Below are 26,663 nucleotides of genomic sequence, written 5' to 3'. Positions count from 1 at the left end.
TATACACAAAGCCTTCCTTTTAAGTTCCTTTATTATGTAGCTAAGTGTGTGTGTATTGGTATAGGAATTTCCTAAATATCTAAATACAGAATGATTTTTTATTTTTACACCATCACAAAACATTACCAAAGAATCTTGGTTTAATAGTTTCACACCAGTGTGGAAGATCAGTTTTGTTTGGATTTACCAACAGTTTCCTTTCATTTATAAAATTTACAAAGAAGTTCATCATTCTCTGCAGACCTACTTTTGTCTCGTCAAATAAAAAAGTCGTCTGCATATGCTATCCACTTTATGATAGACTTACCTATCTTTGGTGAAACTAAGACACTTACATCCAAGGTTTTTCATATCTGAGACACGTAGAGATTAAAAAGAGTGGCTGCTAGCCTACATCCCTGCCTCAATCCATTATTTGCTTTGATTTGTTCTGATAGCAAGCCCCTGTTACTTAAACGCACTCTCATTACAGTGTCTGAATATAGCTTTATTATAAATTCTAGTAGCCCTTTATCCATTCCCAGATTGTCTAAGGTTATCCATAGCGTGCCTCTATCTACTTTATCAAAAGCCATGGAAAGGTTAATTGATGCTATATACAGTGCGTGGTTACCTTTTGCTTTGGCCTTCGCCTGTAAACTTGCAACTATCAAACCTCCTATTTCTGTTCCCATGGCTTGCCTAAATCCTATTTGTCTCGGATCTAGTATATTAGTTTCAATCCACATATTTATTTCTTCCAATACTATTGCAGTGAATATTTTGATTCAACGTCTGATATTATAGGACGGTAATTTATAGGACTTAAACGATTACCTTTTTTAAATATTAAGATTACATATGCCATCTTCCAAGAAGTCGGAATTTGTTTAGTTGTTATAATCTCTTTGAACAAACAGTGCAGAATGTTGGCCCATAGATTGATGTTATACTTTAAAGTGATATTAGATAGGTTATTTGGACCTGATGTATTTGAAGATTTGACCTTCTTTATATACGTCATTGTTTTCTTTATAGAGATGTCCAGCAACCAAACCTGATCGCTATTATAATTGATCACCTTTTGTATCTCTGAGCTCTTATATAAGTCTTCAAAATAGTTCACCCATATATCTCCTGCTATAAGGTTCAAAGAAAGTTGCAGTTGCGTAATTTCAGTGCCATTGATCAAAGACCATGTTTTACGTGTGTTGCTGTCCTTCATGGCTGCAATCATAGCTTCACCGTCTCTGTGCCATGTGTGCACGATGTGATATGATCCAATTTTTATATATCTGTTTACATTGCTTGATTTTTTTTTTTTGTAATTTCAACTGAGTTGCACTTGGACCTATTCAGATTACGCACCTCTTTACGCAATTGTGCCTTTCTTTTTTTAACATAAATGTCAAATACATTAATAATGTTTTTAATTACAGGTACTTGATCATATATTTTCTTTACATTACATTTGTCAAGCTTGTCTTGTATGTAGTCTTTAAAGGCTTTGCCAGTGTATGTAAACATTTTCTATTCAATTGGCTAGGACATATAGTCTTGTAGTAACAGGGAGTTTACCTTTTCGAGGTTATGCAGTGTCCATTTCACTCTGTTACCCGCTACATTTATTTCTATACGCATATCACATAATACTTCCATCACTTTTTGTTTATTCCAGGGGAACTGTATTGATATCATTGCATGATCGCTTTCCTTACAGCTTTGCACTTTCATATTACAGCTATCTAAGAGAAAAGGATTACGGACTATTATGTAATCCAATATAGAGCTCAATCCTCTGGCTTTCCAAGTGGGACTTGTATTATACATGGGTTGTAAACCCCAACTTGATGCAAAATCCATCCATAGACTACCTCTATATCGTTTACTAGATGCTGCTGCAGAATTAGGATTTATGGATGTTAGTGTCCATGCAATATCTAACTGCGCTAGATCACAATCTGCATTCAAGTCTCCTGCCAATATAAGGGCGCCCATAGGATATTGCTTTAGCCAGGCCGTAATTCTGTTATTCAACCACTCCAAAACATCTACCAGCTGATCGTTTGAGTGAAGGGCTGCATTCCAATATATGTTTATTATCATGATGTCTATTATTATTTGTGTAGTTCGTATTTTAATGTACCAATTATTACACATTCCAATAGTTGTTGGTTAGTTAGCATGATAATATTTACATCTGATTTGTATGCCATAAGCATCCCTCCACTAGGTCGACCTACTGGTCCTTTGATCGCTTTTAAGTTTGATTCCATAACCATCCCACAGCAAATTGTTGGTTGCCCATGTTTCCTGTAGCAACACAGTCAAGTATACTCACGATTTTTTTGTTCGCCACAATATGTGAGTATTCTCTTGTGTTCCAGGAAACTAGACTAAATGGCATCACTTTGTCAAAGTGATATTTTTGCGGATTTCAAATTCTCTATGGAGTCACGCAATGACATTGCTAGTGATCTCCATTCCTGCATATCAATCAACTGGGACTTAGCAACGTCTATTACTGATCTGTCTTGCATCTTAGTGGTTAGTACCTGGGATCCATGTTTATCTAAGCTATGTCCCGTTACTTCTTGAACATTATATTCATGTTTTCTTGAGTCATCTTCCCTTTGCACATATTCCTGATATTTTTGAACGTCGAAACCTCTCTTCTGTAGGGCACCCGCCTCCTTCAGTAACAGGGCCCTTACCAGTGGAGAGGTTATGATTAATCTAACATAATCATACCTCTCATTATGTATGAAATCTACAAGTTGAATGTCTGTTGCTGTTATCAAGCTTAATTCGGGAATTTCCCCAAATAAGGATAGAAGGTAGTGTCTGTTTAGGGATCGCGGACCACCCTCATCAAACACATAATAAATTATAAGACTAGGTTCATTTGGAAAAACTGGCCGCCTTAAATTTTGCGTAACTGGTCTCTTGGCCTCTTTATTCCATTGATTCGAATCATAAGAAGCGCCTAATAAAAACCCATCCTTTTTTTGATCTATGTACTGGTGGGTAGTATGATTCATCTGTAAATCTATACCTTGCGTTGCGTCATCAACTTTTGGTAGTTGGCGTCTGGTTTCATTGAGTTTTTGATATAATATTTCTTTTATATCTGCTCTATTTAGCTGGGGGGCTTTTGTAACATTGGTGGCCTCCTCTAGATCAATAATTTTCTTCTGTGATTCTATCGGACTTACTTATTCTCGAGCAGTTATGTTGTGCTCGTCTGTTACTCCGCCCTCAGATTGTATATTACTTGCATTATTCATACTTTGTGCATTTTCTTTTGGCAGTGTATTTAAGGCATGCAGCGCACTGTTTGGATCTTTATACTTTTGTTTCTGTAGGTTTTCACTTAACAGACTTATTGCTTCGTTACTCAATTGTGTGTCTTTTAAAACATGCCCATTGGACTCATCTAAGGAGTCATTTGGTAGTTTGCTTTCCTGAGACTCCTTAGGATGCACTAATGAGGCTGATGTCTCTTCAGTTCCTTGTAGTGTACTCTTTTCAGTAATTGTAGTAGAATTGGGCAATGACTTACTGATTGGAAGCTCATATTGTGGCATTGAAACAGGTGTATTTGGCCTTAAAGGAGCATCTGGGTTTTTAGAAATGTCGAAAATAGCTTGAACTCCTTTTTCTAAGGCTCGAAGATTGCTGTCAATTCTTTCAGATGTTGCTTTCTTTTTCAAAACCTCTGAGTGTGGCAGAACCTTCACTATCACTAGGTCTAACTATACATCCATTGCCAACATTACTGTCAGTCTCTATGTCGTTGACTATCTCACTATTTGTATTATCCCTGGATTTCTTTTTTTCTTGCTCTTTCTTACTTTTGTCAGCTATCTGACAGACGGGCCACGCCTTACGTATGTCCACATTTCTCAGAAATGTTTGTGAGGATGTATTACTCACTTTTGCCATTTTTGCCTGTTTTTTTCCTTTGTTTCTTTTCTTTCCTTTTAGAGATTTTTTCAACAAACATGGAATTATCGTCATCACTTATTACAGTCACAGCGGCTGGTTTATTAATATCCGCTTCAGTATTTACCATGGTTTCAACCAAAATAGGATCCATATTTATCTCTGGCATGTTGCAATTTTGTACGTTTACCCAAGGGTGTCTTAATAGGCAGCACATTAGGTTTTGTAACCTCACTAGTCAGTTCCTTATCATGTATCGACTCTTTATCCATAACATCCATCCTAGTACATGCTCTTTTATGAGCAGGCACGGAATTTTGCATTTTTTCTATTGTCTCATTCCGTGTCCTGTTCATCTGGTCATTGATAAAATCTGGTAATACTATAAATGCCTTCACCATTTCTTTCAATAAATTCGACTGGGATTTCAATTCTGATAGTATTGATAATTGTATCTCATTACTTGTGATCTCTGTTATGCATGCTGAATTATCATGCCGCTCACTCACCGGTTCATCCAGCATGTTCTTATCCAAGTGCTGAGAACACCAGCAGAGAACTATCAACAGTGTGGAAGACTTGGGGAGTGTCGGCATTCTCACTGCTCACACTAATAGCTTTTTCCATATTATTTTCTAGGTCAACAATCTGGTTTAACCCATTTGAATCCTCATCTTCTGCAAACAATGATTGCGAGCTTTCAATCTGCTCCGCATTAGACCCATCCTCTTGGGCTATAACTTCCATTCTCTGCTCTAATGAACACTGATTAGCACAATCAATAAGGTCGTCGGTTGAATATGGTGAGCCTAGATTACACGCCGCAGCGGCGCGAGCTACACTCATACTAGTAGCCATTTGTTTGGTAAGCGGTACTATAGCCAATTGCTGCTTGCTTATAACTGTTTTCTTTACACTAATTTTTACTCTAGCCACTTCTTGAATTCAACTAAATGGTGACTATTTTCGTTCAAATGCACCTATCATAATGCTTACAGACAGTAGAAAAACAAACATGCGGAAATCAAGCTTCTTACCTATCCCGCAAACCCACTGACTCACAGGCGAAACAGGCCAATTGAAAGGCCACTTGCTGAGGCGCGCGCTGATGGCGCGCAGCCTCGTACTTTTATGGATACTCCCCCTCAGTGGGCGTTACCTATAGTAACAAGGTAATAATATGTTACTATTACATCAATAACATGTTTATATATATCCAATATACTATATATATATATATATATATATATATATATATATATATATATATATATATATATATATATATATATATATATATATATATATATATATATATATATATTCACCAAGTTTCTGTATCACGTGATCGAGGAAATGCGTGATCGTGAAAAATGCAGGATGTTACTTTGCCGGGCTGTAAGGTGCTGGAGGCAGACGCGGAAGTTCACAGGCGAAACAGGCCACTTGCTGAGGCTAATGGTTTGTGTCCGTGTCATTTTTGTGTAAGGACTGCTGTTATAACTACTCCATTTGAATGAGAAAATAAATAACTCTTCACGATCATCTGAAATTCCCAACACACAGGGGCTGTACTGATCTTTTTTAATTCCTCAAATCCTTCAGTCATTTCATCTGTTCATACTATTTTATTCTTGCCCACCTATTAAAAGTGGTCGAATAGAATTACTATAATTGAAAACCCAGGCCCTGCAATAATTACATGGTCCTAAAAATGATTGCATTTCCCCTCACTGTTTTAGGTTCTTGGGTTTTCATAGTTGCTTCTGCTGTTTCAGTTGTCACTTTCCTCCCTTCATGTGAAATCAGCTGTCCAATATACAAGACCTCTTCCTGACTGTAAATTCTCTTCGTCCACATTATATCCCTTTTCTGCAAGGATTGTCACAAGCTTAATGGAATCTTCTCTACATCTTTCTTGTCTCACTGCACACCAAAATGTCATCCACATATTAAACTATTGCACTTTCAAGCTGAATATTGTTTAAGTCCATCTGGAGGACTCTATTCAAGATTGAAGGGGACTCACAGTACCCCGGGGCAATCTGGTATATTGCATGTGAATCATTCTATATGAAAAGGAAATCAAATCCTGTGAGTCTTCATGGAGGGGAATTGAGAAGAATGCATTCTTTAAATCTATGATTGTAAAATATTTGGTCTTAGATGGGATGGTAACACAATATTGTCGGGGGATTTGGAACTAAAGGAAATTTAGCTTTGACTACATTGTTTAGAGGTGCTGAATAACACTCCACAACCCCCTGTTTATTTTCTCACTGGGTACACAGCCGTGTTACACTGAGAGTCGGATGGTACCAATGTTCCTTGATTCATCAAAGCAGAAATGGTCTCAAATATACCTTAATCCGCCTCTCTGGAAACGGGACATTGCAAAAGTGTTCCTTGTTTAAGCTTCATTTTAACTGCTCCTACTCATTTTAATAGAGCCCCGTCATCTGGACTTGTGGGCCATAAAATTCTTTATCCAATAAGTAACACTTAAAAAAAATACTAAGTCATCTGAGTACTAATCTTTAAACAACCCATTGTCTGTCAAATCTGTCAGCCTGTATCCTTCTCTTAGGGCTATCATTGTTCTCCATCCTCTTCCCTCAACTGTCCCATGAAGAATCGCTCTTTCCTCTGACCACTGCTGCTTCTAACTCCAAGGGGATAATCTTCCATTCTTCATCCTCCATAGGGATTTCTGGTCTGAACAAAAACTCATCAGGTATTAAGTTTACGTATTAATCTCAGCAACCACAATAAAAAATAATAAAACAGTTACTCCGTTAAGAAATGCTTCTGGGACCAAAGGGACCCCTAGTAATGCTTTCTGTTGTGTAAAGGCTAATATTAACTCTCACATTCATATAATGTATCCCTAGAGTGGAAAACACAAATCCTTTATCGGTAAAAGATATTGCCATGTTAAGTTGATTCATTAAGTCACGCCCTACTATGTTAACTGACGTTTTACTAGAATATAATCCTGGCATTGACATGCCGTGCTCTCCCATAGAGATTGGTAATTTATCTGTAAAAGGAACTATACTCGCCCCAGAGAATCCCTGCCATTCATTTCAATACCTAACATTGGGTATTTTGCCTCACAGATGCAGGTAACGAGTTGCTCCGGTGTCTACAAAAAATTAAAATATCTTGCCTCCTATCGTCACCTTGACCCTTGGTTCCTCTTGGGGGGGGTTTGGTGTCACTGATAGTACTGAGCACATCAGGTTGCTTTGTGGGCTGTCCTATTGTGGATATAAATGTATCCCTGTGCGTGTGAAAACATTTCCTCCTACCACAGTCGCACTCCCTAATTTAGGTGCAGTTTCTTTCTGAGCTCCTGTAGTCCTATTCTATTGTGGTACCATAGCCTGTAGTGTTTGTGCTTGCTGCGTTTGTACCAGTTCTGCTTGCATGGGTTCATGCTGTGATTGCCCTTGTGACGATAGCATTTGTAATGGCATTTGCTGTGATTGCGGGGTATAAAAACCTGCTTGTGATCTTGGGCATGATATTCCTGTCGTTCTGTATTATATTGTGGAGCATAACCCATCCCCGCTCTTGGAGCGTGCCCATTTTGCTGCATGCCTCATCTGCTTCTGCATGTTCCAGCTATGTGTCCTATTCGTCTGCAATTCCAGCATTGTTGCGCTTGTCCGCCATTAAATTCTCCTCTTACCTGAGGGTTTTGCAATCCATCTCACCGCTGTCTCCTCGTGCTATTTCCACTTGGGCAAAAATTGTATCCACCATGTACTCTTAAGTCCCGCCCCCTTTCCGCCATACTGCATGGGCGTCCCTTCCAAGGGACGGGAGACGGAACCTTTTTCACCAGAAAAAACCTTCATCCCGATTATATTTAGAGATGCGCAGGGGTGCGGCCGAGGGAGCATGCGCTACCCTGACTCCGCCCTCCAGCGCCACACTTCTGTCCCCTTTTCCGTGTCGATGGGAACGGGCCGAATTCACCAGCGCTCCTGGGTTTGGCTTCGGCCATGTAATTCCACGCACGGTTACTTCTTCTTTGTCTTTTTATCATTCAGGTACTCTGTCCTCAGGCATCACGATCCTCCCCGGCGCATGTCGACTTCCACAGGGTTCAACAGGTGTCCATCCTGCAATGGGCTCTTCCCAACTTCAGACCCCCACACTCTCTACCTACGTTGCCTTGGCCCAGACCACGGTTGGCAAGCTTGTAACTCGCTGTCCTCGAAAGCACTAAAGAACAGGCTAGCCAGGTGGAGGGAGCTCTTCCAGAAGTCTCCTCCTGAGGACCTCAAGAACTTTGTGAAACGCCAAGCCCAAGGTAGGGCCGCTCTTCTCCATCGCACTCCGCAAAGGTGACTCCTTGCCAAGGACACTCCCGCGCGGGGAGGGACCGGTCAGGTCCTTATACCAGCACATGCACAGAGGCTGCTGCAGCTACTGGCGTTTGGGCCGGGGGATCCTTGGATCCTCCCAGTGGTAGTGTTGAGGGACTGGAAGGTTCTCGTACCGGATCGTCCTTCTAGGGGCTCTGCCATTGTACCAGCAATATGACCGAGGGGCTACGCCCTAGTACCGGCAATATATCCGAGGGGGTGCAGCTCTACTGACCCCCGGTCGAGGGTGTCACACCTACCGGGCCAGACACACGTTGCAGGCACGTGGCTGGCAGCTCGACAAGATGGCCACGGCGCCAGACAGAGGCACCTGTCTGATGCCATTACAGGAGTTCAGCAACCAGGTAGGTGGCCTACAGCCTAGCAGGGCAGCTTCCCATTGCGTCCATATGGGCAGGGTATGCAGTGGCTCCAGCAGCTCCCATCTACCCCGTCAGTACCCCCTGCCACCTCTACGGCCACTAAAGAGGAGTTCTTCGTGAGGTTCCTCAGCCTCGTGTAGTCACCTCGGATGGGGGTTATCCTCAAGGACATCCTCAGGGAAGTCCTCCCTACGATGCTAGCAGCACCACAAGTATCTGGCCCTACCCCAACCAGAGGTTAAGCAGCCACACAATGGGTTCTGGCTGAAGTCCTCACGCAACTTCCACCTGCCAAAATGGGGATTCCACTGCAAACCGATGTAGTCTCCCTGGCCAAGAAGGGTTGGCTCAAAGCCCACTCGGCCCAGCCAGTCAATTGATGCCTGGATGCCAAGTACAGACAGGTGGAGGGGGATACACTCTTGCTCTCAGCCCATTCTCAGCCACACTCCGCAGAGGAGGCGGCTGAGGACGACTGAGGCTTGGAGTATAGTGATGCCTCAATGATCACCATCCTCCTTGCTGGTGCTGCTAGGCAAGGAGAAGACCTTGGAAGCGTACGGCAAGAAACTATTCCAATGCGTCCTTGCATCTTCGTCAGGCCAACGCAGACGCCATGCTGGTGGCCGGTAACAAAAGGTTTTGGTGGGAAATCGCGGACTTCCTCCCAGAACTCCCTACGCAGAGCCAATCACTTTCTAAGGCAGGACTCGCGGAGACCAAGCTGGTGGTGCAGGACCTCATGGAATCCACTGTGGCCCATACTGACACCTCTGGCCGAGCAATCTGTATAGCCACGGACATGAGAAGGACAGCCTGGCTCCAGGCGACGAAATTCAATCCTGCCATCCAGGACTGAATATTAGATCTACCGTTCGGGGGGGTGGGGGCCCCTTCCACTCCACCACGGACGAGGAGCTGGACAAGAAGAAAAACAGCTCACTAACAGCCAAATCTTAATCCATCTTGTCAAAGACCACACCGAAATCGTACACCCAATCACAGCGGCGCTCCGACCGGGGTTGTACATATGGAGGGTTCCGCGGCTTCCAGGAATGAAGAGCCAGGCAGCCGGACTGCTCCCCGTCTCAGAACCGGTGCAAACAACAAAAGGGGGTCGGAGGGAGTAAGGGCTTTTTCCAGTCCCCGTCCTCCGCGACAGCCCCAGAGGGAAAGAAGGCATGGCACTCCCCTTCGGGTTCACGGGCAGGCTTGCTCTTCACACACATGTCTGGGCCAGAATGTCACGGACCCCTGGATCCTCTCCGTAGTATCCACAGGGTACTGCCTCCCTATCCCAGCCTCTCCCCCTCCCCCCCCTCCACAGGCATGTACTTTGAAAGATGTGCTCTCCTTCTCGACGCACCTTGCTCACTCTGACATGATGGTGGACACTTGCCATACATGCCTCACAGCCATCAGAGCTTACAGGACCTCTGAGGCGGGGGATCTTACTTACTAAGCATGTCACGACAGGACAATCACATTGCTTCGACTTCTGGCTACGCCACCAAGCTTATTAACGCTAGCAAACCCTTCTTGTCAACCAAGAAGAGACTCTAGCTAGCCCTTGTCCTTATTGAATCAAAACGTGACTACTGTAACTCTCTACTCTCTTGCTCATCTGAAAAAAAAAGTGTATAAGTTACAAGTAATACAGAACTGCGCCCTCAGGGCTGTACTCAGCCTGGGCAACTTCGACCACATCTCAGAAGCCAGGAAAGCTGCCCACTGTCTCCCAGTTAAGGACCGAATCACAGTCAAGATCCTGTCCATCACCCACCGATACCTGTCGATGAGGCCCCAGCCTACCTCACTCAGAAAATCAAGAAACACTCGCCAGCAAGGCCCCTGGGAGTGGCCCACAGGCACCAACTCCTCACCCTGAGATTCATGTGTAAAAGGGCCGGGGGTGCAGTTTACTTGTCCGGGCTGCTGTCCTCTGGAATGATCTCCCACCACTGTTGCGTAACAAGCCGCCCACATCATCTTCAGAAAAAAAGCTTTTAAGCCAACTATTCAATTAATGTGCCCCTTTTTTTACCTGTTCCCCCCCTCTATTCTGCAATTGTTGCATCCATATAACAAGCGCCTAGATGCCCATTGGCTTTGAGCGCTCATTTAAATGTTTAAATAAAAATAAATGTGTTTTGTGCAGTCACACCTGTGTATTGTGCTTGCTTCCAAATGTCGTCGGCTCTCCCCTATGATCGCTGCTAGCAAGCCTTTTATGTCACCTACGGCTAACGTCATTCCTGATGTCATCCTCTCTAACGCAATCAATTTTCCCGCCAGAAGTTAAACTCTGTAATTCACATCTTAAATTATCTTTATCCATTTGTGGCCCCGGTATATATTGTGGTCATCCTTCCCATTTCTCTAATAATGGAACTTGTGAAAATCCTGGTCCATAATCAAATCTGCCTACACTTCTGATCTTCCAGGCGGGGCTAGTCTTGCCAGTTGCTTTGTCCTGGTAGTGCCCTTAATCTGCTTACATAAGGCGGGGATACATCCCCTGCACTGCGCAATCGTTCTTGTAGTCGCTCAGTGTATGGTATCGGGTGTTCTTTCTTTGTGGTTTTGTACATCTGACCATTTTACCCCTTTTGCTACACTCAATCTTTCGAAAAAACACCTGAACCCACTCTTCGTGCTGTCTTGTTTTCTTCCCTTTCTTCGTTTGACATCATCATGCCCAAGCTTGTATGTGCTTCATCCCTTTCCACATCATTAAGATAGTCTACTTAGACAGCATTCTAGGCATGCCTGTTATGACGTGTTCTAACCTACCTCCAGTTTCCCTTGAAAGATATCCTCCTATATTCTCTTGGGTTGTACACAGTTCTTGATCCCTCATTTGCCTATATAAATCCCCAAACCTTTTCTTTATGCTTTCTGTGTCTCGTCCCCCAGCCCATGATGATATTCTTGGTACCGCTTGCAGCACTCTGCAGGACTGTTGTGACCCTCTCTCTTCCTCAAATAGTTCTTGTGCTTCTATCGTCACTATGCTTCTATAACCTAGATAATCTAGCTTGCCATCTTTTAAACCCCTACTTCTGTTCATTTCGTCTTCCCTTCTCCTCATTTCCCTTAATCCATCTTCCTTTTGCCTTCTTTGCAAACTACCTACTTGCATTCTTTGCGCTTCTACCTCATCTATTCGCTCATTTTCTTTTCTTGCCTAGTGCCGCCTTCGCTCTTCCCTTCGCCTGCTTTCTTATTTATCTTTATATGCCCTCTACTTACTTTCCTTTTCTTTCCTACTCTTCTCTTTCGTCTTTGTAAAACCCCATCAATGCCCTGATCATACAGCTTGAGTAATTTCTGTCCCCTCATCCATTTTTTCTGTATTATTGTTCGCCCGCATGGGGTCTGGCATGGATTCACATGCTCATGAATATTCCCTGTCGTCAAGCTGGGAATTCTCAGTAAAATAAGGATTTAGTTTCTAAACTGTCTTTCTCCTATTAACCAATCACTGAGCTCTGGGTCATACTGCCCCCAGCGAATGACTGCCCTGTACCGAAGACCCTCCTCAGGCAGCCATCTACAGTTTTTTACCGCACGTTGAAGTGTTGGAAGTCCTCACGTTTCGCTCTTCAAGCTTTCTGCGTTTTTGGTAGTAAAATCTCTCTTTTTGGTTTAATGCTCCATCGCTAATCCTTCCGATTAACAGCGACCTGTTTTTTCAGCATCTTTCATCGCCCCTCAAGGGCAGAAATAGTTGAGTGTTTCTTTTTGGAAGCTACTAGAAGTTCTCAGGCCTACACCGCGCCAGATCATGTCGGAGGAAAAGGATGGAGCCTTCGCTCTTTAAGCTGTGCACCAGCTGCGGTTTGCAGGATGTTTTCACGGACGACGAGCATTCCCAGTGCCTGTATTGTCTACACCCGAAGCATAAAGATTATTGTGAGATCTATTGTGGCTTCACCAAGCATACAGTGAAGGATCGACACCTCAGGTGATTCACAGGGGCATGCCTCTTCTGGATCCTGCCAACCTGAGCGGGCTTGTAAGTCCTTTGAGGGCTCTCGATCTGTGGGGTCCCAACACACTGCGAGTCCGCTTCCGCTGGGGTTGCAGCGTCAGCATGTCCCGCGATGGTCAGGGCGCGTTCATCTTCTCAGTCTGCCTCGATCTCCAGCCAACGCTCCATCTCTTTGTCCAAGTGAAAGTCAGCTACCCCGAAAAAGCTGCCGGAGAAACCAGCGGCGGCCAAGCAGGACAAAGTGTCCATTCTTTCAGCTAAGGCACAGGCGGTCCTGACCAAGACGTCATCTTCCATCGGGATGGTTCTTGCCACCCTCTCGAAGATGAGGGGTGCTGACCCAGTCCAGGGTGACCCGCTGCCAGCCAGAGTGGTGCTTCCTCGCCGGAGAAGACTCAAGAGAAGAGTATGCCGGAACTCAGCCCAGTACCGACCCCCTCAGGACTCTTAAAGGGGGGAGAGGGAAGAACTCCCAAGGCACTGACATTTCTTCGTCCGACGAGATACTTTCTATCCACACCATCCATGGTGGGACAACGATGATGGTAACGTCGGGGAGTCGCCCGCCAGAGGCGACTACAAGAACGATGACGACATGGGCGCTGGTCCCAGCGACCCTGTCCCCCAAATGCCTCAGAGGGACATATCGCAGGATATCCTTTCGACCCTCGACACGCTGGTCGAGGCTTTTGAGATCCTCCAGGAAGGTGAGATGGCATTGGACCATGCCATCATGGTGGCCCTGGACATTGCGGTCACTGGTTTCCGCCAGATGGGAAACAGGGTTTGCCTTCACCGTCGTGGCTGGCTCAGGGCCACCAACTTTAAGCAGGAGGTCCAGACAAGGGTCCTGGATATGTCGTTAGACAACCTGTTCGGGAAGGTCGTCGATGAATCCCGCCAGGCCACCAAGACCGACACTGAGACGGCCCGTGCCTTGGGCTCTCTACAACAACACCGGCCGTCCTTTCGCTCCTCAGGAATGAAGTCTAGCAGGTCTTCAAAGGATTTCGGTGGGTGATTAACCTCTTACCACCAACCCTATGGTTCTCCGACCCAGGAAGCCAACAGGGGTCTCCAAGGCCTTTGGAGGTGGCTGCCATTGTCAAGTACCCCAGGGCTGCATGCCGACTTCCAAGCAAGACTGAACTGGCCAAGATGTCGGACCCCCACCCATGCACCCCGGTAGGAGGCCGGCTGGCGAACTTCGTCAGCGTGTGGAAGACCAATTCCACCAATCGGTGGGTGCTGGACTCTCTCGCCCACAGACACACTTTAGAATTTCAACTGAAGTGTCGGAGGATACCACCGGTGGCCTGACAGGAACAGCACATCCCTCAGCTGCTGCTGGAAGTTCAAGCCAAGTTAAGAAAAGGGGCGATAGAGCTGGTTCCACAGCGATTCCGGGGCTCCAGAGTCTCCCTAAGGTACTTTCTCGTAAGAAAGAAGACCGGGGGCTGGAGGCCAATTCTCAACCTACGACAACTCAACAAGTACATAATGTCCCAGAGGTTCAGGATGGTCAGCTGCAGCACGCACTTGGCCAGCTGGAGGAGAGAGTCTTTCTGTCGTCATTGGATCTGGGTGACACGTACTTCCACGTTCCCATACACAAAGTTCCTGTGCTTTGTCTTACAGGGGAAGCATTACCAGTTGAAGGCTGAATTCGGCGCCCAGAGTCTTCAAGTGTCTGGCCCTGGTGGCGGCCCATCTACGACTACAGGGGATTCATGTGTATCCTTTGCTGGGCGACTGGCTCATCCAGGCCAAGTCAGGGGAGATCGCCGCCAATCACAAGGCGAGAACCGTCTGACTTATGGCGGACCTGTGATTATCGGTGAATTATGCAAAGTCCTGCTCGACTCCATCGCAGTACGCGCTGTTCTTGGGATCCAGGCTCGACATGGTGGCCTGCCTGGTTTCTCTGTTAGATGAGAGGATAGCGACCATCTTGGGCAAGGTGCAACGGCTGTTGGCACTGAAGATCGCCACGATTAGGACCATCAAGTTGCTGCTTGGCATGATGTCATGCATATACCTGATTCGGCTCTGCAGATTGCGGATGCATCCGCTCCAGGAGTTGCTCGATGCCGGCTGGTTCGGGTGTCCGGAGGCTTCCAGGACAGTATTGCGCTTGACGCGGGGTTCCGACGAGCAGTAAATTGGTGGGGTGTGCGCTTCAACATCGCCAGAGGCACAGACTTTCAGATCCCCCGTACCAGGAAACTGTCACAACGGACACTTCCCTGGAAGGATGGGGAGCCCACACCTGACGTTTTCACACCAGAGGCCTGTGACGGCTGCAAGAGTAGACTCTACACATCAACGTACTGGAACTAAGGGCAGTGTTTTGGGCCCTCTGGTAGTTTCTGCTGTCCCTCAAGGGCAAAGTGGTGAGTGTCTTCACGGACAATAACACCACAATGTTTTACATCCGGAAGCAGGGGGGCACCAGATACCCAGCGCTCTCCAAAGAGGTGCAGGACTTGTGGCGCTGGGCCGTCGGCCAAGGGATGTTCCTCATTCCGTTTCACCTGGCAGGAGTAAAGAACGATGTCGCTGACTCTCTCAGCAGGGAGCTGCGCTCTTGCCACGAGTGGGAGCTTCGGCAGGAACAAGTGGACAACCTTTTCCTCAAATGGGGCAGTCCCCTGATCGATCTGTTTGCGACTGCGACAAACAAAGTGTCTGAGGTTCGCCAGCCGGGGAGCATGGGGATGCATTTTCCTTCCTTTGGGAAGGCCTGTTTCTGTATCCCCTCCTCCCCCTGCCACTACTACTTCAAGTCATCAGTCAATTCAGACGGTACCGGTGCAGGATGATACTCGTCGCACCAGCGTGGCCGAGGTAGATCTGGAACCCGGACCACCTCATCATGTCAACGTCCCCTACAGTCAAGCTGCCAGTAGTCGTGGATCTACTCGCCAGGGAAGGAGCCGCAATTCTGCACCACGACCCAGGATCGAACCTGAATGCCTGGCTCCTGCAGCATTAGAGTTTGTTGGTTTTGAGCTTCCGCGGACTGCACAGAGGTACTCACCAAGGCCAGGGCGTTGTCAACTTTGAAGTGCTACGCACAAAGATGGAAGCGTTTTGTGACTTGGTGCCGGTCGCAGAAGATCAACCCTCTAAGTGTCACGGCCCCTCAAGTACCGGAATTGAATGAATCTGAATTTTGAATTATTTATATAGCGCACACAACAAACTGAATCAAATCCTGGTGCGGATGGTGTCAAAGGCTAAAAAAACAGCCAATTTTGTGGATTAATACCGCAGACATTTTCCAGAGAAACGGAAAGAAGAGCCATATTTATTTGAACAGGTAGGTCTTTAAGCCTGCTCTAAATGTTTGCACTTCTTGGGTTCAGTGGAAGACTATTCCATAGTCTTGATCCAGCAGCTGAAAAACTGTGATCTCCTCTTGAGACACAGTTGGTCCTAGGAATAATAAGTAGACTTTGCTCTACCAATCTAAGAGCCCGAGTAGGCTGATAGTGCCTCAATTTGTTTATTAGATAGTTGGTGCCAGCCCGTGCATGCATTTGTACACCAAACACCCTATTTTGAATTTTATATGGTCTTCCACCGCTAACCAATGCAGCAACCGACGAACACAATAGATTGGGGTGTTTTTGGCTACACCAAAAACCAGCATTACACCTGTGTTTTGGGCTTTTTGAAGACGGTAAATCTGTTTGGCTGGAGCTCTTATCAAGAGTCCATTGCAGTAATCTAACTTGGTATTAACTAAGGCTCCCATGACCACAGCACGATCAATGTCAGGAACATAGGGCAGTGCTTGGCGTAGGAGACGGATGTTATCGAAAACTGCTTGTACCTTGGCTGAAACTTGGCCATTAAAGCCCAGATTGCTTTGCCAGATACAGCCTAGGTTTTTAATCTTAGCATATTTGAAACAAGTCCCTAAAAACACAGGATGTGGTGGGCAGCTCTCTCCCTCAAGCAGATGCTTGGGACCAAACAATATCACCTCTGTTTTTTTGGGGTTGTTGCAACCAGTTTTTTCCATCCATGTCCCTATTTCTTCCAGACACCTACCAACTATGGCGAAAGCATCCCCCACATCATCAAGCCTAATAGCTGGGTGTCATCAGCGTAGCAGTGGAATCTAAAATGATCTTTTTCCAAAAAATGTCCATTAAGACACAAAGATATATATTAAAAGATAAGTGGAGAAAGTGCTCATTCTCCAGCATTGGATCTTTCATGGATTCACATGCTTAGAATATTCCCCGTCGTCAGACCGGGACCCCTCGGTACACATATATAGCCTTTTTCAAAGGAAAAACTTTCAACACTTTTGTGTCCTATCTACGTTCTTCTAGGACCCGCCTACGCATGCTCCGCAGGCCGTGCTAGTATAAGAGGCCCGCCCCCGCGGCTCCCCTTCAGATTTCAACCGTCTCCAAAGTAGTGGGATCTCCTCGTGTTGTCCTACTGTTTTGTACTAGGTTGCGTCATTGTATTTCGAGTAATAATGTCCTCTGTGTCAGGTAAAGCGCTGTTCCGTCCATGCGCGACATGCGGCTTAAAAAAGGTTTACGAGGGGGACGGACATATGGACTGCATATATTGCCTCCACCCTCACCATTCGGCGGATACCTGCGACATATGCAAGGGGTTTTCTCAAAAAACCCTCAAAGACCGGAACCGACGCCTGGTGGCATGGCTGAATGATGGAGCGGGGGCATACCCCCCCTCGGAGGTGGGCTCCACACAGTCGGCGAAAACATCGCGCCGAGCGGCCTCGTTGGAACCGCCGGCGAAGAAATCTAGACCGTCGGAAAAAGAGTCGTCTGGAAGTCACTCCACTAGAGACTCCTCGGCAAATAAATCATCCTCATCAAAAAAGCACGAGAAGGAAAGGAAATCCTCCTCTGGCGATCATCACAGATCGACCACGAGTCGAGTAAAAGCGGGCACAGTGTGGAGAAGGCGGGACCGCCAAAACCACCTGCGAAGTCTTCGTCGACGGCGGTCCAGTCATCGACCGCCTCCCTACCACTTGCACAGGGGGCATCCACCGTCCCGTCGACGAGGGCCTCGTCGACGGGGATCCTACAGGAGGCCTGGAGGCCTGAAGTCTTTGACCCGACCCCCCCGGAGCCTTTGCTCCAAGAACAAGCTATGTTGCTGTCCTCGGAGGACGAGAACGAGAGAGTTGCTGGCCCAGCAGACCTAGGGCTACGAGCGGCTGACAAGTCGTCGACGAGGGCCTCCGTTACACCGGTATCTGCCCCTCTCCTCAATCCTCAATCGGTTTTGTCGTTGGATATTCTGTCCATGCTTCAGTCCTTGTTGCAGTCGTTGGACCAGCGACTACCCCAGGCAAGCCTGCCACAGTCACTCGTCGACGAGCCGGGCCCGTCCCGTCAACCGACGCACCCACGCACGCCAATCTCAACACTGGCACAGGAGGAAGGTGAGCTGCCAGATTCGGAGTCCGACAGGGGGGCTATGTCGGATATCTCATTATCCCCCTCCAGGGATCCTACCTGGGAGTCAGAGGCGGAGTTGGAAAACCCCAGAAGCCCAGCTCACCTGTCCCCTCCGGACGACATCGCGTCATTCCATTCTATGATGGAGAAGGCATGCAAAGAATTTGGTCTGTCCCAAGAAGAACAGAAAAAGGATTGTTTTTGTTCGACCACATGGGCAAGAGAAGGATGTCGGTGTTCTCGACACCAATACTGGACCATGTATGGACCATGTATGGAAAGAGGGGTTGCAGACAATGAGACACCCATTCTCAGAACCAGCAGTGAAAGGACGCCTAGAAAAAAAGTTTAAGGCTCCAGAGTCTACCCCCAAGTGTTTATCCTCCCAACCAACACCGGACTCGGTGGTGTCGGCGGCAGCAGCGAGGAAGGCAAAGGCACAGCACAAGTGCACAACTCCTCCTGAGAACGAGGCGAGACGCCAAGATGCCTTTGGCAAGAAAGTGCTCTCCGTGGGAGCGACCACAGTAAAGGCCGCAAACTCTCTGGCAATTGTGGCCAGATACGAAGGGGAGATGTGGCACAGATTAGCTCCGCTGCTTGATCATCTTCCAGAAGAACAGAGGAAGGCGGCGATGCTACTGGTCCGAGAGGGTGAGGAAGCCTCAAATCACGCAATAAACATCGCAGTGGATCTCGCTGAGTCAGGCTTCAAGCAAGTCAACAGTGGGGTGGTATTGCGTCGACAGTCACGGCTTAAGTGTACCTACTTCAGGCCAGAGGTGCAATACAAGGTCTTAGAAATGCCCTTTGAGGGAGACCTTCTTTTTGGCGAGAAGGTGGACGAGGCCCTAAAAGGGATGAAAGAAGATTCGGACACGGCACGTTCACTGGGTGCCCTCCAGAGTGGCAGAAGTTACAAGTCTTTTCGTCCCTTTAGAGGGGCTTCAGGTAATTCAAGATTCTCTTCTGGAAACAGATCCTTTGCCAGATCGGCTTACCCCTCCCAGGGATACCGACGTGCCTCACAATCGGCTAAACGTCGACGAAACTTCCAGTCTTCCAGAAAACGACCATCATACCCATCGTCGTCGAGAGACAAGCAAAATAAAGATCAGCAGTGACATACCACGCACCGTTCTGGGGGGGAAGAGTCTCAGCATATGTCGACGAATGGGAAAGGATAACGACGGACCAATGGGTGTTAGACACCACAAGAAACGGACACTCTCTGCAATTCAAACACAACCCTCCGCAAATTCCACCTGCGTTCACCGCTCAGTCCCATATGAAGGTACTGCAACAAGAGGTTACACTCATGTTAGCGAAGGGCGTGATAGAATTAGTTCCAACATCACAGAGACGTCAAGGAGTCTACTCAAGATACTTCGTCGTAAAAAAGCCGAACGGCAGATGGCGTCCCATTCTAGACTTACGCGATCTCAACAAGTCCTTAAAGAGCCTAAAATTCAAGATGCTCACTCTGCAGGAAGTGATCCGCGCAGTTCAAAAGGGAGATTTCCTGGCGTCCCTGGATTTACAGGACGCGTATTTCCATATTCCAATGTGTCGGAAACACAGGAAATTCCTACGTTTCGTAATAGGGCGAACTAACTACCAATTCACGGTTCTTCCTTTCGGGCTCAAGACCTCCCCCAGAACGTTCACAAAATGCCTGGCTCCAGTGGCTGCCTGGCTAAGGAAGCAAAGCCACCATGTATACCCATACCTCGACGACTGGCTGGTAAGGGGGATCCTCCCCAGCGTCGACCAACACAAGTCTGCAAGCCACCAGGCAGCTTCTACAACAACTAGGATTCGCCATAAACTTCGAGAAATCCTCTCTGCGGCCATCGAGAACGCTGGTATTCTTGGGGGCACAATTCGAGACTCAGTTAGGGCTGGTGAAACCTTCCCTCGACAGGACCTCAAGACTCATTCAACAAGCGGCCCGGCTACAGCGAAACACCAGGATCTCAGTGAGAAAGTATGTTTCGGTCCTGGGGGCCATGGCATCCTGCATTCATCTGGTGAGAAACTGTCGACTATTCATGAGGCCAGTCCAAGAATTCCTCGCGGACCGATGGACACAGGCTCAGGGATCGTGGTCGGACAGGATAACCGTCGACGACGACAGGCTACGTCGGACCCTCCAGTGGTGGCAGAGTTCCCACAATCTGAGCAACGGTGTGCCCCTACAGGAGCCGGAGTTTCAGAGCACCATAGTTACGGATGCGTCCCTAACCGGATGGGGAGCGCACATGGGTGCTCTCCAAACGCAAGGTCGCTGGTTTCCAACGGAGTCACTCCTACACATAAACGTACTGGAACTCAGAGCGGTACGATGGGCTTTGAAGGCGTTCCTACCACACATCAAGAGTTTGCGAGTGCGAATACTGACCGACAATACAACAGCCATGTTTTATCTGAGGAAACAAGGAGGGACACGATCGAGGACTCTTTCCATAGAAGCCCAGAAAACATGGCATTGGGCATCGAAACACGAAATTTCCCTCGTGGCTCATCACCTTCCAGGAGTGAGGAACGGCCAAGCCGACTCCCTCAGCAGAAGCATGGCCCAGATACACGAGTGGGAAGTGGACACGGGTCACTTGAGGAAAGTGTTCGAGAAATGGGGTCACCCCCCTCTGGACGCCTTCGCGACCAAAGACAACAAGAAATGCGAGCAATTTGCAAGCAGATGGCCCCAAGAGGGATCGGTGGGGGAGTCGTTCTCCTTCCCATGGACGGACATGTTCCTCTATGCTTTCCCCCCCGTTTCCCCTCATACGGAAAACAATACAGTGGATACGCAGATACAATTGCCGGGTGATTCTAATGACACCATACTGGCCGAGGCAACCGTGGTTCTCAGACCTCCTCCATCTATCGCTGGAACATCCCATAGCGTTTCCGAAAGTCCCGTACCTTCTATCCCGGGACAGAGGCACGGTGTGGCATCACGACCCGGACAGTCTCAACCTTACGTCCTGACTTCTCGGAGTTCAGCGCCTTAGACATTTCAGAGGATTGCCAAAAAATTCTACAGGCGGCTAGAGCCCCTTCTACTAACAAATCTTACTCCTATAAGTGGCGGAGATTCTGTGAATGGTGTAGAGGACAACAGGGCCTACAACCATTGTTGGTGACGCCGGAACAAGTTCTACCTTACCTGCTCCTCTTGGCAGAAAAGGGATTGTCCCCCTCGTCGATAAAGGTACACCTGGCAGCCATCTCGAGGTTCACAAGGAAGAGGCAGTCTCCTCTATTCAGTGACAGACTGGTAAAACACTTCATGCGGGGTTTATTTCGAGCCTTTCCCCCGACGTGGAGCCTCAACACAGTGTTGGCAGGCTTGATGAAACCGCCATTCGAGCCTATGGCCACGTCCGACATAAAATTCATTTCGTGGAAGTTGGCATTCCTGATAGCTATCACATCAGCCAGACGTATCTCGGAACTACAAGCGCTGGTCGTGGACCCGCCCTACCTAAGATCCTTTAAGGACAAGGTAGTCCTGGCAACTAACCCTATGTTCGTCCCGAAGGTTCCGACGGTATACCACAAACACTCATCCGTGGTTCTGCCTACTTTCTTCGCCACTCCATCGTCGACAGCAGAAAAAACTCTTCATACCCTGGACGTTAAGAGGGCCCTGAAATTCTACCTACATCGTACACAAGACATCAGGGCTACTCGGCAACTGTTCGTCGCATATGGTCCGTCGACGAGAGGAAAAGCAATCTCTAAACAGGGACTGGCTAGATGGGTCTCGTCGACGATTGCTTTTTGGCACTCTAAGGCCGGAAGGCCACTGCAAGGACATCCTAGAGCTCATTCTACAAGGTCGATGTCCTCCTCAACAGTGTTATGGGCTGGGATTCCGCTGACGGACATATGCCAAGCGGCGGCATGTTCAGTGCCCCACACGTTTACCTGCCACTACTGCCTTGCCAGGCAGCATGCAAACGAGGTGCAGATAGGAAGAGCTGTCCTGCGCCATTTGTTTCAGTAAGGTAAGCTCTTCCCTGTGGAGATTCGGTTATCTACCCTCTTAAGGGCGATATACTTTGTGGGCAATGTTATATGACTTAACTTATCCCTACGGGAGATATGCATTGTGTAGTAGGGTGAGGATATATATTGTTACATTACATTCTCACCGCCGTCTCAAGCGTTACTGCTATACAATCTATTCTAAGCATGTGAATCCATGAAAGAGCCAATGCTGGAGAAGGGAATAGTTTCTTACCTGTAACTCCATTTCTCCAGCATTGGTATCTTTCATGGATTCACATGCGCCCGCCAACCTCCCCGTATGTAATGTATGTGATAAATTTAACCCTTCCTACTTTGGAGGGGCCGAAATCTGAAGGGGAGCCGCGGGGGCGGGCCTCTTATACTAGCACGGCCTGCGGAGCATGCGTAGGCGGGTCCTAGAAGGACGTAGATAGGACACAAAAGTGTCGAAAGTTTTTCCTTTGAAAAAGGCTATATATGTGTACCGAGGGGTCCCGGTCTGACGACGGGGAATATTCTAAGCATGTGAATCCATGAAAGATACCAATGCTGGAGAAATGGAGTTACAGGTAAGAAACTATTCCCTTCCTGTGGCACACCACAACACTGGAGGAGGATTTCAGATAAAGAACCTCTGGACTGTACACATTGTTTGCGCCCGGTAAGAAATGAAGCAAACCAGTCCAGAGCACAGGAATCTACATTAACAAGGCTCTTCATACGGTCCAACAAAATATTGTGGTCCACCGTATCCAGTGGACAGGTCGAGCATTACAAGCAGGGAAAGTTTACCTGCATCCCCTGCTTGCAACATCTTGTCCCAAACAGCCAATAATGCCTTTTCCGACCTGTGCATAGGGCGAAAACTGGACTGCAAAGAGGCCACAACTCTCATTGAAGGTCTGAAATTGACTTGTAACCACCTTTTTCAGAATCTTTGCTGGCCAAGGGAGACCAGCAATTGGACGATAATTATAGTCCTCATTGTCTAAATTAGCCTTCTTCAGTAACAGATATACCACTGAAATCTTCAGGGACAAGACTCTGAGTTAATGATAGATTTACAAACTTCGTCATAAGCTGAGTTAACTCGGGAGATGGTCGCTTAGCAACTAAAGCAGGGATAAGAAAGGAAGAATCCTTTGTGGGTTTTAGTTGTGACAACAAAGTGCAAATCATATCCTCTGATACTTGTTGAAAACTATATTGGCCTGTCTCTGTTGTTCCAATTTCCGTTATGCCAGTGATTTCTTTGTTTATATTAACACCATCCAAGTGGGGTATAATATGCGATGCCCTACGAAGCCTGAGGTTTTTTTGAATATTCAAAATGTTCTCTAAAAAAGACGTTCAGCCCATTGGCATGGTCTTGTGGAGAAGCCTGCACAAAAGTATTTGTTTGGCTTAACAATATTTGTAATTGTTTTAAACAATTCTTGTGGACGATTTGTTTGCTGCTGTTGTGATTTTTTTTTTTTTTTGTTTGACAGAAAATCAGATTTAGTTCTAAACACTGCCTTTTTTTTTAATAAGTACTCAATGCTATACTTGTCAGCACGGCATGTTCAGATGATTTCGAACAATACCATCTGTTTTGATGGAACTTATGTTCCATTTTTAACTCAGAGTTGTGTGGTGTACCACATCTTAGCTGACCTTAAGTTCTTAAGGGGCATATTTTGTACAAATATTGCTTATTATTATGGTCCCTTGATGAAAGAGGGCATCACAATTTGGCAGATGGGGCACTCGCTTAGTGCCTTACTTCTGTATTTTCATTGGCTAAATCAGGGTTTGCGCACTCCTCCATCATGGTACATTTGGCGGCTATCTCCCGCTATACCAGGTTCTGGTACGGTCTTCACTGTGGTCGTACCATCTAGTCAAAGAATTCACCAAGGGACTGTTCTGTTTGTTCCTCCCGTAAAGGCCCGGCGTGAGAACCCAACGTTATGCTGACTAGGCTCATGGGGGTGGGGGGGGCCCATTCGAACCTATGCACTCATCTCAAGTTTCTGTTGTGGAAGACAGTGTTCCTCGTTGCTATCACCTCTGCAAGACGAGTAGGTGAGATCCAGGCCCTGTCCTGCAAGCTGCCTTACTTGACTTTCCACAAGACTAGGGTGCACCCCTCCTTCATGCCCAGGATTCAGTCGGAGTTTCATCTCAACGAGCCCTTGTTGTTACCTATGTTTTTTCCGACGCCTTCGTCGCCGGCTGAAAGGACTTTGCACTCGGTGGATGTGGCTTGAGCGCTGAGTCTTATGTGGCCCACACAAAGAGTTTCTGGAAAACTTCTCAGCTTTTTGTGAACTTTGGTCCTGTGAACCATGGGAAAGCCCTGTCCAAGGCTTCCATTTCCAAGTGGCTCTCCGGCTGCATCACTCCTGGTCATCGGTTGGCAATCCGACCGCTGCCTGCCCGTCTGAGAGCCCATTTTACCAGACCGTTCGCTTCTACGATGGCGTTCCTGTCTGGTATGCCCCTGCTGAACATTTGCAGGGCTGCTATGTGGAGGTCTACGCACATCTTTCTGCTGTGTCGACAGGGATTCCAGGAAGAAGTCCAGAGTCGGCCAAGCAGTGCTGCGCAACCTGTTCGCTTGAAGGTGAGCCTGGTGAGGAGGTAAGAGATTGCTTCTGTTTAGCCTTGCCACCTCCTGTGGTTGTGTAATTATGTACTGCTGTGTATTCTTTATTCATGAGTATGTGAATCCATGCCAGACCCCATGCTGGAGAAGGAACAAGTTACCTACCTGTAACTGTTTTTCTCCAGCATTGGTCTGGCATGTATTCAAATGCAAACCCTCCTGCCTGCCCCTCTGTGGCTCTTCTCTTGGTCCTACTGACACTTTTCGTGCTACCAAATATGAATATGGCTGCCTGAGGAGGGGCTTAGGCAAAGGGCAGTCACTGGCTGGGGGCAGTATGACCCAGAGCGCAGTGATTGGTTTATAGGAGAAAGACAGTTTAGAAACAAAACTGAAAGTTTTTTCTTTTACTGAGGATTCCCAGCCTGACGACGGGGAATATTCATGAGCATGTGAATCCATGCCAGACCCATGCTGGAGAACAGTTACAGGTAAGTAACTTTTTCCTTATTCCCTTAGCTTTATCCTTTATTTCTTTCCTCTATCTCCATCTGTTTATCTTGTCTGTCCTTCCTGTCATCACGCTGTTAACTTTCCTTGCGTGTCGAGATATATTTGCGCTCTCTGATTTTACTCTCTTCTGCATTGTCCTCACTGTTATAAGCAGGGGGCTTGTGTGTCAGATTAACGTACCCAACACTGCTTTTAATTAGTTTAAAGGATAAAATCCCATCTCCTCTGTATCTATGCTCTTGTTTTCAGGAGGGGGAGGTGGAGCCGAAGGCGTTTTATCCTCCCCATTATGCTAATTAAGCATCCACTCCTCCTCCGCTGGATATTCTTTCTCACTCTGATACATCTTCCATAACTACTTCTTTCCCTTATATCTAACATGGTAATACATTTTCATATGTCGCAATACAGATTTTGACAACTAAAGATCACGGCATGAGTGTCTTATTGGTCTTGCCTCGGACCCATTCCGAATATTGCCTCATTTTAGCTGTGTATCTTGGCAATGTCCTACATACGTGTAAGAGAGGAGTGTCTCCCATGATAAGTCAATCTCGACTCTATACTTACCTGATAAAAAAAAGGTTTTATTTGTCTCTTTGTTATCAAATGTATCGCACTGATCAAATTGAGCAGGCACCATCAATTTCCACATGATTGTCTGAAAATAATAAATATTGTATCCACTTTTAAAATTCTACAGTGATTCTTTTTGTTCTTTTAGACTTCCTATCAGTTTTTAATCTCATTATCCTAACATTGATATTTTAAGATTCTATTCTATTTATTAGTTGCCTTTGATTTTTATCCTTCTGAATATATATTACTAGTGGGGCATCAGCGTCCAACCTGCCCCCTTCCCCACCCCCTCCCCCCAACAAGGGACTCTCATCCCTGCCCCTTCCCCCCACCCCTCCTGGCGACTGCTGCACGTTGAACTCGGCTGCTTGGTTGCTTGTAAGGATACTCCTCAAAGGCTTGCTTGGTGAACTCCCCCCACCCCCTTTGGGGGAATTGGAAAGTTGGACAAAATACCAGCAAAGTTGGATAAATGTAGAACAGAATGACAGCAGACGCATATTTCTATGGCATACAATACAATGACGCCAATTCAAAGCGTTACTGTACTGCCACTTATCACTTACACAAGTTAATCACGCAACTTCATCAGTCAATATCAGTTAATGAACTTGAAACGCTTTTGGAATTGTAGATTTGGTCAGTATACCATCAAAGGTCAATGCATGTGGAACGGAATGCCACTAGACTCATGAAACGTTGCACAAAATTGTCACTTATACACAACTTCAGTGAATGAACTCCAGTGAATGGACTACAAATGCCTTAGGAATTTCAGATTTGGACAGCATACTATTAAAGTGGGCTAAATGTGGAATAGAATGA

The 26,663-nt window shown here is 46.7% G+C and overlaps 1 protein-coding gene across 1 annotated transcript in view; it reads left to right on the top strand.

Annotated features, from left to right (window-relative positions):
* Positions 1 to 26,663, top strand: part of NUP160 (nucleoporin 160) — a 1,937,143-nt gene that overhangs the window by 1,068,372 nt on the left and 842,108 nt on the right. The window lies entirely within an intron of this gene.

Source organism: Ambystoma mexicanum, chromosome 11 (assembly GCF_040938575.1).
Source record: "Ambystoma mexicanum isolate Mex_15411 chromosome 11, UKY_AmexF1_1, whole genome shotgun sequence".
Taxonomy (NCBI): Eukaryota; Metazoa; Chordata; class Amphibia; order Caudata; family Ambystomatidae; genus Ambystoma; species Ambystoma mexicanum.
This window is presented reverse-complemented; position numbering and strand designations above follow the sequence as displayed.